The 20,703-nt window shown below is 35.1% G+C and overlaps 1 long non-coding RNA gene across 2 annotated transcripts in view; it reads right to left on the reverse strand.

The window, feature by feature from the left end:
* Positions 1–20,703, reverse strand: part of LOC107758792 (uncharacterized) — a 79,369-nt gene that overhangs the window by 1,369 nt on the left and 57,297 nt on the right. Inside the window, exon 3 of one of the 2 annotated variants that reach the window (XR_001642058.1) lies at positions 11,132–11,193. The exons of the other annotated variant lie outside the window; for it this stretch is intronic. This is a non-coding gene — a long non-coding RNA (uncharacterized LOC107758792). Of the gene's footprint in view, positions 1–11,131; positions 11,194–20,703 lie in introns of those variants that run through there. 2 annotated transcript variants of the gene reach the window in all.

The following is a 20,703-nucleotide window of genomic DNA, read 5'->3' on the forward strand; positions in this document are numbered from 1 at the left end:
TGAGGTCAGTTGAAAACAGCATCAAATTACATTCAGTACTTTTTAATAGAAAGTACATATTTTCAAATAATAATATTTTTATGAATCATAATTTATATTTTGTCAGTTATATTAGTGGTTCATTATAATTGTATCAATTATATTTTATATCTATATTTAGATTTAAAAAAAAAAAAATATATATATATATATATATATATGTGTGTACATATATACAGATAAAAAAAATATATATACACTGTTCATTGAAACACATGTTGACTATAGTGGGGCAAGTTGTCATAAAAAGTTAAGAAACACAAAACAAATAAATGTATAAAAATATATATCCTACAGATATTTTAGTAATAATTTGTATACATATATATATTTGCCTTGGTTTCCACTAAAAATTACCTTAAAATAATTCACAACTCCTTAAAACAAGATTTATTTATTTTTATTTAATTTAATTTTGTTTTGTTTTTTGTTTTATTTTATTTGAGAATATGTATGGAATCAAGTTTCTTTTTTCAAACTGACTTGCAAATTGTGCATTTAAATCATATTAAATTCGGTCAATATTTATGTTTAAAATTTTTACTTGGTAGGTAAGAAAAAATCATTATATAATCACATAAGGTGATTAGATTTTAGATTAGATATTTGTATACATTGAATATAATCTTTATATCTTTCTCAGTTGTATCAGCTTTATATCAGTTAAAATAGTATTTGATAAATTATACTTTGTCTATATTTAGAATACACACACACACACACACACACACACAATTTAAATTTAATAATGTATTTTAATGTCTGTTTTAAGTAAAGAGACAATCAAATGGAAGTGGAAATTGGAAGTTGCCCTTTCAAAACTTAAAACATTTACAGTATGCTTCAAACTTTAACTTATTATGGTAAGATATAAAGTATATTTCATACAATTTGTTTTAGAAAATAGATTTTTAGATTGGATATTTATATACATGGAATATCATTTCTTTATCATCTTATCAAATTTTGCATCGAAAAATAAATATTTCTTGTTTTAAGGATATTTTTACTGGAAAACAATAACAAAAGAATGATTTAAGTAAATTATTTTCTGCATTTAAGGTCATGACGTGACATGAAATCAAAGGTGAATTAATTTTTAATTTTGTCGATTCAAAAGCAACTGTGAGAATCAGACACCGTGACTCATTTTCTTTTATGAAACACCAAATTGGCATGAACGGGTGGATTTGAGATGCTCTTCTTCTGACTGTGGGTGTGTCACAGTCATCATCAAGTATTAACTTAATTACTTACATGAGCGATCAAATCATCACTAATGAATTATGGGATTTTTCGGGGACATGTTTACGGCTATAGTGTTCTAGAAACGGCAAAAGAGGAATCTTGAAAAACCTGCAGATTTATAAAGGCTCATTTTATTTTAAATACAACTTAAGCTCTACATTATCACCATGTCTGTGGTATGCTGTCGATTACAAAAGCAAACCATTTCGACTCATCCCTCAGTTTATATAAAAACGGACAGAAAACAAGTTCACAGTAATGCACTTACAGTGAAAGTTAGATGTCAGGGGTATGAGAAGTTTTAAAAGCAGAAATGTATTTTGATGAATAAAAATTTGATGTGATCTGTATATTTGTCTAAATAATCTATCAGGAGACATTTTGAAGCACATTCCAAGTCAACACTCTAAAAAATAAAGGTTGCAAAAGGGAACAGCAGAACAACAGAAACTTTCAGTGAACATTCTAAAGAACATCTTAATAATCTAAAGAACCTTTTTCCATTATAAAGAACTTTTGTGAAATAAAAAGGTTCCATAGATGTTAAAATATTCTTCATGGAACCATCGATGCCAATAAAGAACCTTTATTTTTATGTGTGTAACGTATGTGTATAAATGTGTATATTTGTAGTGTTTTGAAGCTGTACCAGTTTAGAATGAGAAAAATCCAAAATATCCAAAAAGATGTTACTCACTAAAAATACTCCCCTCTTCCAAATCCCATTTACTCAGCATGCCAGGTTTGACATACCAAGCACATCTTGGTCATTTCCTCACACAAAGCTATCATATGACTTCAGAACACTTGGAAAGTCATACACGATTCATATGAACTACTTTTATTGTGTTTTAGTCTTTTTTTGAGAAAATCAAACGAGTTTTGAACCACATAAAGATGAATAAATTAATTACTTTTGTGGGTAAATTAACAATTTAACACTTTTCACATCGTATGCTGTACGGGGTTATTATAGGTAACTAAGAGGGTGTTTACATGACGCCATTTTCAACTAAAAACGGAAAACTTTTTATGCGTTTTGGCCGTTCATTTACAAAACAATGGCGTTTTGGGGGCCTGAAAAAGCAAACATTTAAAAACACGTTTCAAAGTGCAATCTTTTGAAACCAATACCATTATCGTCTCTGTGTAAACTACAAAAAAAAAAAAAAACGTGCGAAAACGGTGACGTCATGCACTATATTTTGTGTTCAGTTTATAGGTATGTGTGCAGGTGTTTAGTGTTTCTTTACATATTGACATTGCCAGCTACTGACCTGGAATGCATAGTACAGCATTTTTAGTCTTTTTGGCAGATCCATGTGTTGGAATGTTTTACGCAGAGCCGATCCTCCCTATACGCAAAATACGCAAGCTGCGTAGGGCCCTCCGAAACACCAGGGGGCGCCCTTTCTCTCAAAGATGATTTAATTTTAGTTTCGTTTTTGAATTTGACCAGAGGTTATGAAAACATGAATGATCATTTATTTTAATGTGGTGCGCTGTCACCCTTTCTACGTAAAAATCGGTCAAATCATGTAATGTAAATGTCGTAGTCTTGCTCGAGACTAAAAAAACGAGTTGAAAGCGTACCGAGCCGCGGAAGAGACACTGTTTCTCAAGCGCTTTCCACGAGCGCGATTCGAGACGGAGTGAAACACGGACAAATGCGTTTCATTCATTCGTTCATAACACAGTTTTGAGTAGGGCCCCCAGAAGTCTAGGATCGGCACTGGTTGTACGCAAAAAGTGCAAAGGAAAAACTTTTCCGTTTTTAGTGCACCATTGTCATGTAAACGTACCCTGAAACTGAAATTAAAACATTAAATTTTTTCATTACTTGAAATAAAATAAATGTTAACTTAAATTAAATAAAATATTTAAAAAAAACTTATTTCAGCTAGTTGCCAAGGCAACATTTCTAAATTCTAAAATAACTCAAACTAAAATAAAAAATTATAAAAACTATATACTAAAAATTACCAAATGACAAACAAAATTACTAAAACTTTAAATAAAATAAAGTTAAATTGAAAATAAAATTCAGAATATTCAAAATATTACCAAAAATATAATCAGATCTCATACCAAAATAACTCTGACTTGAATTATCTTCTTTCCATATACTTTTTACTATGATACATAGCATAGTCAACCTAAATCTCTGATGATTCTCTCCTACAATGCACTGAATACTCCTTTACATAAAAGCATCACTTGCACATGCTTGCCCCGGCCCCAGTCCCTATAAAACCCCTACAATTTGATGCAATTTCACTTTTTAATTAAGCCGTACCGTGTCATAAATCACGAATCAGGATAATTAACAAAACAACAGAGGCTGATAATGTACAGGCTCGCCTTAAATCTCCAAAGGTCCCGTCGCTGGGCAGTAATAAAGAGCAAATAATGGTGTGGCTGCTTGATATTTTGGTGCTGGAAGTACTGTGAAAATAACACCTTTAACAGCGCTGCGGTCTTAATTTGTAGAGGCCGCCTTGTGCTGCTCTTCTCGGGAGGCAGGTCATTTATCATTTAGGCGGCCGTTATTTTTAATGAGTCTGTTATCATTCATTTTAGGGCATCCCACCTTTCCTTGACATGGATAGTATTTCTTTTTATATAGGACACAGGATTTATGCCTCCCTCTCTCTGCATTTCACTCGTCAGCCACAGCCGCTCTTTCTTTCAGTGTCTTTCTTCCTCTTTCTTTCTTTCTCTCATCTCTATTTCTTTCACTAACTCCCTCTCTGCGACCACTTTTTCCTCTCTCTCCGGACAGGAAGCCGTCATGCATGGCACCTGATGGCACTTTTGGGGTTAGAGCTGGAAATCCTCATTTGAGTGAAAAAGTGTGTCATTTTTTTTTAATGTTAAAACATTTTCTCTTATCCCAGTTTAATATGTTGAGTCAGTTATAAGTTAGACATTCGTAGGCTGATTTTCCTGAAAAGCGGCACAATCAAAACATTGACGGCTGCTTGACACTGACTCAACCAATGGCATGAGTTTGGAGCGAGGCCATCTGTTTAACCAACCAATTGCAGATGGGGGAGGGGTGTGTCCAGGAAACCTGTTTGTAAATAGTCATTGTTTTGCTAATTCTTTTAGTGGCGCTAGTGGTGCAGAAATGACACACTTTGTCTGTAGAAGACACTGGAACCAAATTATTTTCATCACTTTCAATTTCATTCTTGACAAGGCCAAATATAGAATGAGACTAGTCTAATTCATGTATGATTTCGCATCTTGAGTAAATTTATCTTGTTTTTAGGCTGTTTAAGGGTATTATTTCATTGGAAAAAAATATTAAAAAATACTGATTGCACTGAATATTATTTGCAGTGTTACTGAACACACAGAAAAATAAAATAAATAAAATAAAACAATACAATACAATACAATAAAATAAAAATAAAAAGTATGGGTTTTCATTAAAAGCACTACAGGAATCAAATAAGATAATAATAAATTAAAAATATTATTGTTTTATTTTCCAGAAGTACTACAAGAATCAAAGAAGATCAAAAATAAAATAAAATATTATTGTTTTTCTTCAAATATACTACAAAAATAAAATAAAATATTTTTCTTCAAAAGAAATACAAGAATAAAATAAAATACAATTAAAACACCAAGTATCAAATAAGATTAAATAAAAGTATCAAATAAGATAAAATAAAATACTGTTTTTTTTTTAAAGCACTACAAGAATCAAAGGAAAAAATAAATAAAATATTATTGTTTTTATTCAAAAGCACTACAAAAATAATTTATTGTTTTTCTTCAAAAGTACCACAATATATATAATTATTATTATTTTAGGTGTTGTTTTTCAAAAGTACTGCCAGAATAAAAAGGTAATGGGATTGTTTAATAGAGGTTTTAAGTTGTTATGTTCCAATTCCCATTTCTGTTTAGGGAGATCGATGGACTTCTGCTCATCTATCTCTAAAAGGCCTCATCGTCCAATTCAAACGGAAACAAAGGTCTGCGTGGACCATTTTTCCTACATTTGTAACTGCAACTACCTCAGAGTTTGGCAGCTGAATGTAGGTGGGTTGCAGCGGCACGTCTACAGGTGTGGTTATTTCAGGGCAGACTGGAGCTTTTCTAAATGCAGTAACTCTTCCCTTGATGTGGCCTATCATTCAGCTCATGTCGAGCTGTGACAAGACATGACACGTTTTGACAGATTATGACAACAGGTTGGCCCACACATCTGATTCTCTGCTTGTTAACCAGCATTAACCAGCACATCCACTCAACGTCAGTGATGAAACTGATGGCGAGGTTGATGTTTGTTGTTATTTTCTGATTTTTGATGAATGTCTGGCTTATGGTGCGCAAACATATTGCTTAAAGGGATAAATTACCCCAAAATAAAATTCCTGTCATCATTTACTCACCCTCTCAAGTCGTTTCAAACCTGTATGAATGTCTTTCTTCTGTTGGGCACAAAAGAAGATATTTTGAAGAATGTTAGTAACCAATCAATTGACGGTAGCCATTGACTTCAATTGTGTTTTTTTTCCCATACCATGGAAGTCAATGGCTACCAGCAAGAGTTTGGTTACCAACATTCTTCAAAATATCTTCTTTTGCATTCAACAGAAGAAACTCATTCAACCAGAAATAAACATTTTTGGGGGGAACTATCCCTTTAATGGGGAAAATGCATATTTTAAAGGCATAATCCAGCCAAAAATGGAAATTCTGTCATCATTTATTCACCCTCATGTCAGTCCAAACATGTACGAATTTATGACACAAAAGAAGATATTTTGAAGAATGTTAGTAACCAATCAATTGACGGTAGCCATTGACTTCAATTGTGTTTTTTTTCCCATACCATGGAAGTCAATGGCTACCAGCAAGAGTTTGGTTACCAACATTCTTCAAAATATCTTCTTTTGCATTCAACAGAAGAAACTCATTCAACCAGAAATAAACATTTTTGGGGGGAACTATCCCTTTAATGGGGAAAATGCATATTTTAAAGGCATAATCCAGCCAAAAATGGAAATTCTGTCATCATTTATTCACCCTCATGTCAGTCCAAACATGTACGAATTTATTTTCTTCTGTGGATCTTAAAAGAAGTTATGTTGATAACCAAGCAGTTTTGGTAACCATTGACTTTCATTGCATGGACAAATAATACAATGAAAGTCAATGGGAAACGCAACTCTTTGGTTACCAACATTCTTCAAATATATATTTTTTATGTTCATTAGAAGATTGGAACGACAAATGATGACAGAATGTTCATTTTTGAGTGAAATATCCCTTTTAAATGGATAGTTCACCCAAAGAATATGGGTTTGGAATGACAGGAGGCCAAGTAATAATGACATAATTTAGATTTTTGGCTAATTATTCCTTTAATATGCTGATTACATTCATTCCTCACATATGCTAATATATCATGTTTTAAACTGTCCATCAGTCAAAGTAAAATCTATCAAACTCCACATTTGCCTTGCAAAACGACACAAACTCTTTAGGCAAAAAAATTTGCCACTTTTACATTCCCTGCAACATCCAAGAAAATTACACAACGTCCCATGACGACTGACCCTCAAGGTTTCACTTGATATATGAGCTGTTCAGTCTGTCTGTTTTGCTCTTCATTTTAGCATGATGCCTGGGTGTAAATATGCTTTCTCAAAAATATCCTGCAAAATGATGCCAGCGTTTTCCCTGCGTTCGTACCGCGCCGCAGACTAATAATGCGAGTTTATTGTTCGATGCGGTACGGAACGAGGATATGTCAACAGTCAAAAATGTGCGCTGGAACAATGGAATGTCTGTTTAATGTGAGATGTGTGGGTGGCGCGTCAGGATTGTTCTCTTGATTTATGAGGTTCCTGTGCTTTTTTTACAGTAAGGCTTAGCGCAATATGTCCTCGGAGCTATATCCTGTTGGGAGCAGTGACCGACATGTGTTCCTGTGTTGGAATGGTGTGGCATTCGTCTCTGGCCAGAATCTCCATGGTGCTTATCATCGCCATATGGGATACTGGCACGGAAAGACCGTGCAGCAAAACAGGGCTGCATCACACGACTGCGGGTGAATGCTTCTGCATTAAGAAGTCGAATGCATCAAATGTGCTGTGCAAATGTATACAGGCCCATTTATGTGGCGTAAGACTAATGTGAGCTGAATAATGACTCTATTGTTTTCTGTAGAGCTGCTTACAGCTGAACTGAACTTGTTTCATGATTGATATACTTCAGAAAAAAAGTTACAAGCTGCCACTGGGGTGGTAACCTAAGGTACAAAAGCTAAAAAGTACACCTTTGTACTTTATTTACCCCTAAATAGTACATATTAGTACCTTAAAGGCACACATTAGTATATTAAAAGTACATATTAGTATGTTTTGAAAAGGTACTGCCCTAGTGACAGTTTTGTACCGGTATTAATGAATAAATAAATAAATAAAAATGCACAGTCAAAAATCAAAAGTTGAGAAAACATGAAAAAACTTGAGGGAAGTAGCTTCTAAAAAACAATGAATCATGTTTTTTACTTGTAGATCCACGCTCAGTTATCTTGCATTTCAAGTGAATACGAGCATTAGTATTTGTCTAACTTGTGTATCAGTTTGTTGAGCAGAAAATGTTATATAGAATTACTTCTGTAAACCAAAGCATTGTATTAAGTCAAGTCAAGTCAAGTTTATTTGTACGGCGCTTTTCACGATACAAATCATTGCAAAGCAACTTTACAGCAAATTAAGTTTCTACAATATTTAGTGGTAGCTTATCAGTGGTGACAAAAACACTACACAGAGCTAAAACATTATTTAAGAATAATAAATATTTATGCAAGAATAGCCCATGCTTTGACCAAAAATAAATTAGTTAATAAATAATAAATTATTTAATTAACTTAATTTAATATATTATGTAATGTCAACTTTTTCTACATTCGATAGTTGAATGAATCTTTAAAATACACTGAAATAAAACTGATGTAGAAACAATTTCACAATTAATGACAAAGATACATTGAAATTTTGAAATAAAACATGAAATTTCGAAGCAGAAACAAATAGGATTTTCTTGCAAAATGCTCTTCAACAATCTTTGTTTTATTTGCAACTTCAAAAAAGTTTTAAATGGAAGTTGGACTTTTCTTTCGACAGTAAAAATACTTTAAGAAATGATGTGAACAATAAGTCAACATATGTTTTTCCATTACTTAAATTATTTAACCAATTTGAACTTCACACAAGATTCAAACATTTTTGAAGTTGAATTTTTGAAGTTTTAGGTTGAAATGACTTGTGCGGGCAATTTGATTACAGGTAAAATGTAAGGTTTTAGTTTTTAAGTTTATAATGATCTAAACTGATTTGAGCTGAATAATGGCACTGTTGTCTCATATTTGAAGAAGTTTGCACCATGAATTATATTATTTTCCCATACTGTTTGAAACACTTTATAAGCACTTTGTAAATAGAGGTGACTCGATTTGTCTAATACGATGCATGTACGCTGTGGATTGCACATGCATGCCAACACGCCCACACACGCTCGCCCCATGCCCGCAATTCCATCAACACACACCTCCGCACACCCATGTGCCCGGATAACCACGGCCAAGCCCACACACAGTTATTTGTCTGTGGTTTCGTGGCGAACGGAGGGAAGGTTTGCACCAGGGGCCTCGTTCGGAGAGGAGACGCGCCTGCCAAGCTTGGAAAATCCTTTGATGGCTCTGGAACTTGAGCGAATCTGTCCAAAGTGCTTGACGTGGGAGATTATTGTGGCGTCGTGCACCAGATAAACCCACAAAGATCATGTTTATGTTGAAAAACAGCCATATGTCACGCTTCCGCAGCTGCCACCGCCGGTTGCGAGCCTCGCGCACGCCGTTACGGTCGAGATATCAAGCGGGATACGCATTACGAAAACACAGTCCCCAGACAGGCAGGCCTTTCATCTAAAGTTATTGCCACGCTGCCTGGGGTAATACATCACGAATTCTGTAAGGACAATGCTAAGAAGCGCAATCTGAGGACAAATGCATCATAGTTGCACAGTGAGCATTTTGTTACAAATAATGTTGTCATCAATTTTCATCTTTTGTTTAAACATATTTGTCTTTTGGACAAGATAGGTCATATTTCAGCAGTTTGATAAATTCTCCCTTCTTGCCTTTTCACAGAATGTGCACTTAATTAATTACACAACCTTTAATTGGACAGATTATTCCTAATGGTTGTGCGATGCTAAATGTACAAACTCAGAAGAGGCTCAGGAGTCATTATTTTAATGCCAGATTCTCAGCTCGTTGCAATCAGTATATTTCAAATAATTAATCAGTTTCACATCGCAAGAAACATTTGGCCTAAAATAGACAAATTACGCTCACATTTGTGGAGAGATTTTTTTTTATGTCTCCAATACTGTCCTCTTCTGTAATATCACAGATGCGGTGCATTATTAAGGGCGAGTGTGTGTGTGTGTGTGTGTGTGTGTGTGTGTGTGTGTGTTCTTCTAATTTTATGATATCTGCAGGCATTTGGGTGTTTAATTAGGGCGGTAATGTCCGGTGATGTACGTGATGGATTTTTACGGAAGTCGGCTTTAACTATCTGAGGCGATATCATAAATCACAACCTTGGCTGTAATGCTCGTGTGAGTTTTTTTAATTAGGATGTCCACCGAGAGATTCAGGGTGTTGCTGGGTTTGCACAAGGAATGCCAGTTATAGAAAACACAACAGAGATTTCACATTTCATTGTGCTCCGAGGATTATCGCTGCTATAGTGTTGATAAAAAATGAAAAATGGGTCATTTGTGCGTTGACACGAAGGAGAGTCTGTGTGTGGTTTTGTTTGCATGCATCTCTAGAACTTTTGTTATCGTCTTTGATGGTTTAGATTATTCTCTGTAACTCTGCTAACCTCTTGGAGAGCCAGATATAACGTGTTCTTATTGAGAGATCCACTCATGTTAATAAGCCAACAGATGCTATTATCAAGTAAAAATATTTCAAATCAGGAAACCGTCACGGCCTGTGTTGTTCATTGCACTAAATTTGATTGATTTCGGCCCCTCAAGTGCAAGTCATGTAATCAATTTAAATGCAATATTTCCATCACGTGATTCTGATCTAGTCATGAAAATTTACTTTTGCTGTTGAAAACTACATAGGCAATAACACTGAATATAAAAATTGTGATTTACAGCATAAATATAATATTTTAATATTTGTATAAATATTTTTAATATTTATAAGCGCGAAGTCACCTAAGGACCGTTTTTAATGGTCATACTCATAACATAAGAAGAACAAAAAGAAGATTGTTCTCGTGAGTGCGGATCATAATTTCCTATACTAAACATACTCATAACATAACCATAACTCATAAATATGGCAACAAGAGTTAAAAGAAAAAAGCAGAAACGGAAATAAAAAAAATTTTGTAACTAGGCCTATTGCGCGCTAGTTCAAGTCAACGAACACTAAAACACAAAAATTTTAAATATTATGTTTAAATATTCTGTAAAACTGAGTTTACACATAATAATAGACTAAAATCTTTACGCTAAATAGATCGTGTCCAATACCTTGTCAGCTGTTTGGGAATCAGAACAGGAGCATCGACGTTCGATTCGCGAGTGAATCATTCTTTTGAGCCGATTCTTTATAATGAATCGGTCAAGCTAAACATTCTGAATCGGTTCGCGATTCTGTCTTAATTATTCAGTTCACTCGCTGTTTCTCTCTTGGTAAAAACTTTGATTGAATACCTTAGAACACAGAGAACAATAAAAGTGCTTAATAAAGTGGATATTTATTTACCTGTCATCCACTGAGTCGAAGCTGCATCTTATCGTTTGAAGCTCTTCATCGGGTTCAAGCTGCACGTGCTGATTGTGAACGAACTGCAGGTAAACGATTCAAAACACATACATATCAAAACACGAACATGAAAACATTATCCTGATATAGTTGTACAGTGGCGTTTTGGGGTTACCTTAACGTAGTGTATGACTATAGTTCGGAGTCTCTTCAACCGCGATCACTTTTGGCACTGTGAATTTCTAGAAAATAAGCTTAAAACACATTTTCACTTATTCATTTGTATACAATCTATGTCCATTTCATGTATATACTGTATATGTATTTTAATTAAAATTGCCCTACTCATTTGTCATGCTATGACTAATTTCCTGGCTAAGTTCACGTTAGCAGTTTCATAGATACGTACACAATTAAATATTTTCACGGTTTTTGGATATATTCTTTAATTTAAGCTTGCTTGGAAATGATGCACAATAAAAATATTCTGTTCATAAGTGATATTTACCTTGATTTCTTTTCGTTTTCTCGACACAACACGTGTTATATTTAAGCTCAAGCTCTTCACTGACACCGCTGTCTCACTTTATTTGGGGCAAAAATGTTTGTTTGGGTGGAAATGACAATGAATGAAAAAATAAATTGAATTGAATGCATCGATTTTTTTCCCCAGAAAAAAGTTCTGAAACAAAATCTGTTAAATAAATGGGTCATATGATGTTGCTAAAAAGAACATTATTTTGTGTATTTGGTGTAATGAAATGTGTTTATGCGGTTTAAGGTTAAAAAACCACATTATTTTCCACATACTGTACATTATTGTTTCTCCTCTATGCCCCGCCTTTCTGAAACGCATAGATTTTTACAAAGCTCATCGGTTTATAGAATATTTCTGCTTCCATTTCTGTTTAAGTGCTAGTGATGCATACTTTGGAAGTAACTTCACTTTAAATCAGAGTTTGGGTTGATCTGAATGTTCTATACTAGACCTCATGGAAGCAGGATCAAATTCGTGGGCTATCAATGTTTAACGTGCCCAGCTGGATGGGAACTGGTAAATGTTGTGCGGCATGGTACCGGGGGCACGTAGGCCAGGTGACCACAGCAGGCACGCGTGTCAGTCCATGCTCATTAACGTGACTGATAATGCCATCTATCAGCCGTCTAATTGGCGATGAGGATCTGCAGAGGGTATTTTAACCAGGCCCACGTATCCATCACACAGCTGTGGACAAGATGATGGCACTTCATTACCAGAGTACTAACCAGGTAAAAGTCACATCCATTTGTAATGAGTGCGGGGGCCGCTTTCACTCCTGTCCATTTTCATTATGTAAAGTTCAACGCATATGTATGTGTATTGTAATTATCTTGATGAATATGCAGGCTTACTTCGCTTTGATTTTTCCACATAATGTCACCGGCAGCGAAGACGAGCAAGTGCTGTGGAACAAACTGGTGAGGTGAGCATGTTTCAAATTGATACATGGTGTGCAAGCAAATGCTTCCACTGAAGTTTCTCTTGGTCATGTATAGAAAGAGTAGAGAAAGAGGACAAGAAACAATAGAGTAAAAGGAATTGAGAAATATCATGGGCCAAATATAAACCAAGAAGTCAAAATTTGGCTAGTTAGCATGGCCTAGTTAGCCTCTTGGTAGATGCCATAACTAAACACACACACACATACATGCATGCATATATGTGTAATTATATACATAGAAAGCATATTAAATGGAAGTAAAGTGTCTAATGTTTGTTTCACATAATTTTTGTGAAAATAAAATGTCAAAATATGGGGAAATAATGTCCTATCGTCATTCAGCGTAACAGATATAATTTATTGTTTTTCAAATAAATGGAATTTATTTATAAAAATATATTTTTGTTTTGTTTAAGAAAAAAAAAATAGATACAGTACAGAAAGAGGCCGGGAAATGTTACAGATTCAAACATGCATCGCCCACATGAGCCCCATGGCTCAATGTTTAAAGCACATGCGCTGTCCGCTAAGCCGCGGCTTCGACAGAAACACGTTCTAATGATCTGCACAGGAAAACTGGCATGGCAGGCAACATCTCCACTTCCTTGGGTGTTTCCTGCCAAAGAAAAATTGCTAATTCATCCTTCGCTGTCCAGTCCAGTACAAAAACTTTGCTAAAATGCCCAAAAGTCCGTATTTAGTAATTCACATGTCAGTGATTATCATTTCCAACCCTCTCAGACTGCAGCAATGAATCTTTACCCCCCTCCATCTCCTATTCCTCTCGTTCTGCCTCTCCCTCACTCGTCCTTCCCATTTATTGCTTTGTACAGCAAAGCACCATTACTGATCCCTTCCAAAGCACAAACTAAAAATCTATCCCGTTGTCATTTGCTTCGCCGTGCCATCTATCATCTGGGAGCGGGTGGGGGGAGTTTGGCAGCATCTCTGCGCCAGAGAGGAGGCGCTGGAACAGGAGGCAGAGTCAAGGACTTTCACGCGCAACAAAAAACTTGTCACAATTATTTATGGCTCTAGCTGGGACACATAATAGGACACATCAAACTGCTGTTTTTTTCCTCCCTTTCAGTTTTTTTTTTTGCTTTTTCTTCCCCTCCGCGGCGATGAGCGCCCTCACGTCACCGGCTCCCTTGTCGAAGTGGGTCACAGGCATCTCTTGCCTTACACATACAATTTCCAAGACAATGGCGGAGCACTTGGGGAAGTGACAGTGACAAATACAGGAGGCCCCACCGAAAGCTGGGCAGGCTGTTACATGAGTGATTGCGCCAATAATCATGCAGGGCCGTCACGTGGCCCCGGGGCAGGAAGGAGGGAGGGAGAGAGAGAGAGAGGAGGAGAAGAAACGAGGGAGGGAAGAGTAGATGTAGGGATGGACTGAGAGCAGGAGAGATGAAAAAAGAAAGTATATTGAGATGGACAGATGGAGAAAGAGTGAACTGCTTAAACAGGAAGGGAACAAGAGTGTCGATGGAAATGAGCGCATATACTGTAAGCTTCAGGAAATACAATAGATAGATAGATAGACAGACAGACAGACAGATTCTTAAATAGACAGATAGGTAGATCAAAAATTTCACAGATGATTGATTGATTGATTGATTGATAATAGGTAGATGGATAGACCTACAGATGGATAGATAGCTTGAAAATTCATAGATCGATAGATGGATGGATAGCTAAAAAATTTCATAGACAGAAGATAGATAATAGGTGGATGGATAGATCGAATTTGATAGATAGATAGATAGATAGATAGATAGATAGACAGATGGATAATAGGTGGATGGATAGATAGACATACAGATGGATAGAAAGACCGAAAAGTTCTTAAACAGACAGATAGATTGATAGACGGATAGATGGATAAAAAAATCATAGATAGATAGATAGATAAATAGATGGATGGATAATAGGTGGATGGATAGATAGACATACAGATGGATAGAAAGACCGAAACGTTCTTAAATAGACAGATAGATTGATAGACGGATAGATAGATAAAAAAATCATAGATAGATAGATAGCTAGATAGATAGGTGGATGGACAGACGTTTAGATGGATAGATATATCAAAAATTTCATAGACGTTTAGATGGATAGATATATCAGAAATTTCATAGAAGGATAGATAGATAGATGATAGATAGATAGAGAGTGGCTGTATGTTGAAGTCTGGTGTGGTTGGTTATGTGGGACTCTGGTCTGTGTGCAGTGGTTTCTAACAGGTCCTGGCAAATCATTTTTTACACCCTTATCAAGCATCTGTGACTTCCTTCCCCTCAGATGAGGTGCCGCTAAATGACTGTCACCTCACGCACAGCTCCGTGATTGGGAAGGGGTGGCTCAGGCTCTTTCCTGCCGTGACCTTTCTTAAACTCACCCGCCCGGGGAATTGGGTAGAGCCTGCGATTAAATTACTTCTCCGGCACCTCGTCCCCTCACCTTAAGAGCCGCCACTTGGCTCGGGCTCCCAGGCTAGGGTAAGGGCCCCTCCCCGACCCGTCACGTCTGCTACAGGCAGCACAAAGCTTTGATTTTGGCAAGCATCACTATTGTTGCTCTTACTATACTCTTGGCCCTAAATATTAAACTTAAGTATTGGTCTGAGGTCCAATTATAATGTTAGTCAAGGGGGTTCTTGCATAAAAAAGTTTTATTTTAAACATTTTGATAAAAATAATAAGAATTCTTAAAATAATAATGATAAAAATAGAAAGTTTTCAATTTAACATTTTCCTTAAATTGAATAAAAACTGCATTTATTTGTTTAAAAATACAGCAAAAATATTGTAATATTGTGAAATGTTATTACAATTTTTTTAAACTTTTTTTATTGTAATATATTTTAAAAGGTAATTAATTTCTGTGATGATTTTTTTTTTTTCAATTAAACTGTTTGTCCTCAAATTGCTATGCTGATAATATAATTTATTGTGGAAATATTGCATTAAATAATAAATATGCAAATAGGTATTTTCACTAGCTGTCTCAGATTTTATTTCTACGTGTTAATGTTTTTGAAAAAAAGTGCCTTATGCTCACCAATCTAGCATTTATTTTATTTAAAATACAGCAAAAACTGTAATATTGTGAAATATTATTACAATTTAAAATAACTGTTTTCTACTTTAATGTATTTTAAAATGTAATTTATTCCTGTGAAGCAAAACTGAATTTTCAGCATCATTACTCCAGTCTTCAGTGTCACGTGATCCTTCAGAAATCATTCTAATATACTGATTTGTTGCATTTCTTATCATCAATGTGGAAAAAAGTTGTGCTGCTTCGTATTTTTATAGAAATCGTGACACACCTATGCTGCGACTAATCCACAAAGCTTATTTTCTTTTGATATAAAAGTTTAACTTGCCAAAAATGAGCAGTGCGACTAACATTTAACAAGCAGAGTACTGTTTCATTTAAAAAAATCCAGTCATATTAACTATATATTTGAGAAATATCACCTGAGCGCTCGCTAAATCACTTTCAAGCATGTGCGTCTCAACTACTGTCAGACCGCAGACGCTAACGGTGTGCTTTTCACACACAAGGTGTCTCTTAATTTGAAAATGATGAATCTCTGATATAAAAGACGAAAGTGGAGCAAAATATTGAAAGCTCAAATAACCTTTTTATCACTTTTATAACTTCCATAACTTTACATATTAACTGTTTTTCAAAGCTAGCTCATTTTTAGCAGCCCGTTTTGATGGCATATCGCTTCCTTTTAGACTGCGCCTAAAGCTTGGGAATTGATATCAGAGAAAGACTCGTGTGATAAAACATAATAAATGCCAAAAACTCTTACAGCGAGTGATTTCACACTCAAACGGGGTCTTAATGCTGTTACCACAGGCAGGTGGGGGGCTACAATCAAACACACTGACTGAATATGACTGCTATGCTAAACTATTATTGGCTGTTTCAGAATCCAGTCAGCTGCTTTAGTGACAAAAGGACAAAATTCTAAAACTTTCAAATTAAAGTGCAAACAGAACATATAAAATAAAATGTTATTCAAAATATGAACAAAAATTATAATAGTATTTATAACTCTGGTGTTCAAGATAACAATTATAAAAATAATTACCTTTATTGTGATATTAAACATCACAACAGGCATTTATCCCTCACTTTATTGCTTTAAAATTACAATTTGTATTAAATTAATAATCATTTATATTAATATAAGTACACATGGATGTATTATATATAGCTGATTGTTAGCTTAGCAACATGGTGATGTCAAACTGTATTGGAATCAAATCATGCCATCCAAGTGCTATTTGTGAGTTGTTGCCTATGGAAAACATTACAAATTGCTCAGTTATGAGGTTCTATCTTTGTTACAATGTTGCCTATGTAGGTAATAGTCAGTAATATGCCCAATATGCAGTGAAAGGCCTTCAGTTTCTCAAATTCCTAGGGCAAAGAATACTATAAATATTGTAAATATGGGTGATCGCACAGGCTATTTTTTTGTATTTTGTATTTATTTATTTATTTTTTGTAATGTCTATTTTTTATTTTTACATCTTTATTTTTTAAAGTAGAGGATCCTCAAAGGCATTATATAAAAAAAAATAAGTATTGAGCAGTATACTATGATATTTTTGTTATTATTGTGAAATAGATTTGATATTTTCTCTTTTATTTTCACTTATTTAGAATTTTTCTTATATATATATATATATATATATATATATATATATATTTGGGATGTGGTGGAACGGGAGATTCGCATCATGGATGTGCAGCCGACAAATCTGCAGCAACTGCGTGATGCTATCATGTCAACATGGACCAAAATCTCTGAGGAATGTTTCCAACACCTTGTTGAATCTATGCCACGAATAATTAAGGCAGTTTTGAAGGCAAAAGGGGGTCCAACCCGGTACTAGCAAGCTGTACCTAATAAAGTGGCCAGTGAGTGTATATATATATATTATTATTATTAGTTATTTTAGTACCTTGAATTAAATAAATGAGTTAAACATGCTGTAATAAAATAAATGTATGTTTATGGTTTTATCGTTTTAGTTTTAATTTTACAGTTTTAGTCAGTTTTAATGGAAACACTTTGGTCCCATTAGTTAAAGGGGATATATGATGTTGCTAAAAAGAACATTATTTTGTGTATTTGGTGTAATGAAATGCGTTTATGCGATTTAAGGTTCAAAAAACACATTGTTTTCCACATACTGTACATTATTGTTTCTCCTCTATGCCCCGCCTTTCTGAAACGCGTCGATTTTTACAAAGCTCATCGGTCTGAAAAAGCGAGGTGTGCTGTGATTGGCCAGCTATCCAGTGCATTATGATTGGCCGAATACCTCAAGCATGTGACGGAAATGTTACACCTCTTACCATACTGTGATGCCCTGTCCGGCCGGAGCGACGAGACAAAAACATTAAAACCCATTACAAACGAGGCATTTGTTGCATCCAGTGGGGACATAATTACAGATTATAATGACTTATACTGTCTTTTTACGTGTTGCGTCATGCCGCGTAAACATAAAACCATGTCTGCATTTGTGATCGGAGAAATGACAAACAACAAGCGCTACGCAACATTGCTCAAAACTCGCGTTTGAATCGTCAGTGGCAAATTCTTTAAACCAGCACTGATCAGCTCCAGGCATGACGAAGCGGATATCATCCTCTTTTGGAAGGTCAAACAAAGTAGTTTCGCTTTCACAACGAAGCACACAGCGTCTTTACGACATGGCGGCGGAAACAACAAAACTACATCGAGAATAAAAGTTACGCCTTCTTTTTTTGCGTGAACATTTGGGCGGCGTTATGTAAATCTTCCCACATAGTGAGGTAGAAATGTGTGGGCGTGTTAGAACGAGCCGTTTTAGGAGGGTGTGGTTGACTCTTAACTTTTATAAAGAATATCTCTTTGGATTTGAGACTTTAGTCTTTGCAACTTTACAGATCTTCTTTATGCACCAAGAGCTTGTAACACTCCAAAGAGAAAGGAAAAATTGAAATCGCATCATATGACCCCTTTAACATTAGTTAATGCATTTTAACTAACATTAGCTTATAATGAGCAATACATTTGTTACAGTATTTATAATACTTTGTATATGTTAGTTAATAAAAATACACCTGTTCATTTTTAGTTCATGTTAACTCAGGACTTTTGATTTTAATAATGCATTAGTAAATATCGAAACTGACATTAACTAAGATTAATAAATGCTTTAGAAGTATTTTTCATTGTTAGTTCATCTTAAATAATGTTACCCTATTGCATTTACATTTACATTTATTCATTTAGCAGATGCATTTATCTAAATCGACTATGATAAATAACCCTGGTGTGGAGATACTACAACTTGTTCTATGCTATAAAATCCCATAATGCCTTGTGTGAAATAAACATCCCACTCACCTGCTGGTATTAATCCACAGCAAAAGAACTCAGCATTGACCTTCGGCAACACTGTCATTGTACTCTGAGTGTGTGTGTGTGTGCTTGAGCACCTCCTAAGCATCTCTGTAAGGCCTGATATAATGAGACGACATGCCACCTAAACTGACAGCACAAAAAAACACTAGCCAATTGTTCTCCAAACACGGCGAAAGCGCCTAAATAAAAATGTCACATTTTGACTCGCCTCCATGCAAATTAATGGCTTGGTGGGCTATAAAACAGACGTTACGTGAAATCAAATCATCTCTATAGACATAAAAACGCTCTGATCAAGTGCTCATTTCTTCTCCTTTTGAGTGCGCTCAAACAGCTCGACTCCCTTTTCAATTACTTTGTGTGTCAACAGACAGCTCGCGGCACCGAGGCCACACCGCTGAGACGTCTGTTTTCTTACTTAATGACAACTGATAGCTGGAGTCAGGCAGGTTATGAGTTTCAATTTGGGTTTGGCAATAATAACAATTACAGCCCTCAATATCTCTATCATTACAGAGTGGCTGTTGCAATATAGCGCGCTGTTCTGTCGAGTATGAGTCCTTCATATGCTGTTTCACAGCTAGAGCTGCATAATCAAACAGACATGGCTTCACACACACACATTCTCTCTTCGCATGCATCTTCGTACACTCATTCAGCCTCAAACACGCTGTTGTACTCATTTGCTTCATGTATATGAATGATGGCTATTAGTTTGTGACCTACGGATTACACTTGAACTTGATTTGACCCGAAGGTCTGCAGGAAATCAAAATTGGCCCTATTTGCTTTCATAATAGACATTTCTGGTCTAATTTCTTACTGATTCACTGGTGCGTTATTCTAAAGGAAACAGTTTTTGTAATCGTTAATCAAAATGTAATACATTTCTGTAATACATTTCTCTGCCTCTGAAATGACTATTTTTGTTGTTGTTGTTTTATTGTTGATTATCATGGACATGTCACATTATAGAAGTACTGTAGCTAACCAATAACAAGGTTCATTTTCTAAGGCTAATAAAAACATTTTTTAAATGTTTTTGATAGTCTCTTAATGCACCAAGGCTGCATTTATTTGATTGAAAATGCAGTAAAAACAGTAATACTGTGAAATATTTAGTGCTGTCAAACTATTAATCGCATCCAAAATTGTTTTGGATTGTTTACATAATATATGTATGTGTACTGTGTATATTTATTATGTATATATAAATACACACACATAGCGTATATATATATTTTAATATTTACATGTATATACATTTATACAGTGCCGTGAAAAGGTTTTTGCCCCCTTCCTGGTTTTTTTATTTTTTTGTATTTTTGTCACACTTAAAAGATTCAGATCATCAAACTAATTTTAATATTACACAAAGATAATGCAAGCAAATACAAAATGCAGTTTTTAAATGATGATTTCATTTATTAAGGGAAAAAAGCTGTCCAAACCTACCTGGCTCTCCCATGGATGCCGTTTTTGCCCAGTCTCTTTCTTATCTCTCCAAGAGCGCAACGATGACTCGTCCAGGAGGTCATAAAAGAACCCAGAACAACATCTAAAGAACTGCAGGCCTCACTTGCCTCAATTAAGGTCAGTGTTCATGATTCAACAATAAGAAAGAGACTGGGCAAAAACGGCATCCATGGGAGAGTTCCAAGGCA

This window comes from Sinocyclocheilus rhinocerous, unplaced genomic scaffold (assembly GCF_001515625.1).
Source record: "Sinocyclocheilus rhinocerous isolate Xijiao unplaced genomic scaffold, SAMN03320098_v1.1 scaffold1496, whole genome shotgun sequence".
Taxonomy (NCBI): Eukaryota; Metazoa; Chordata; class Actinopteri; order Cypriniformes; family Cyprinidae; genus Sinocyclocheilus; species Sinocyclocheilus rhinocerous.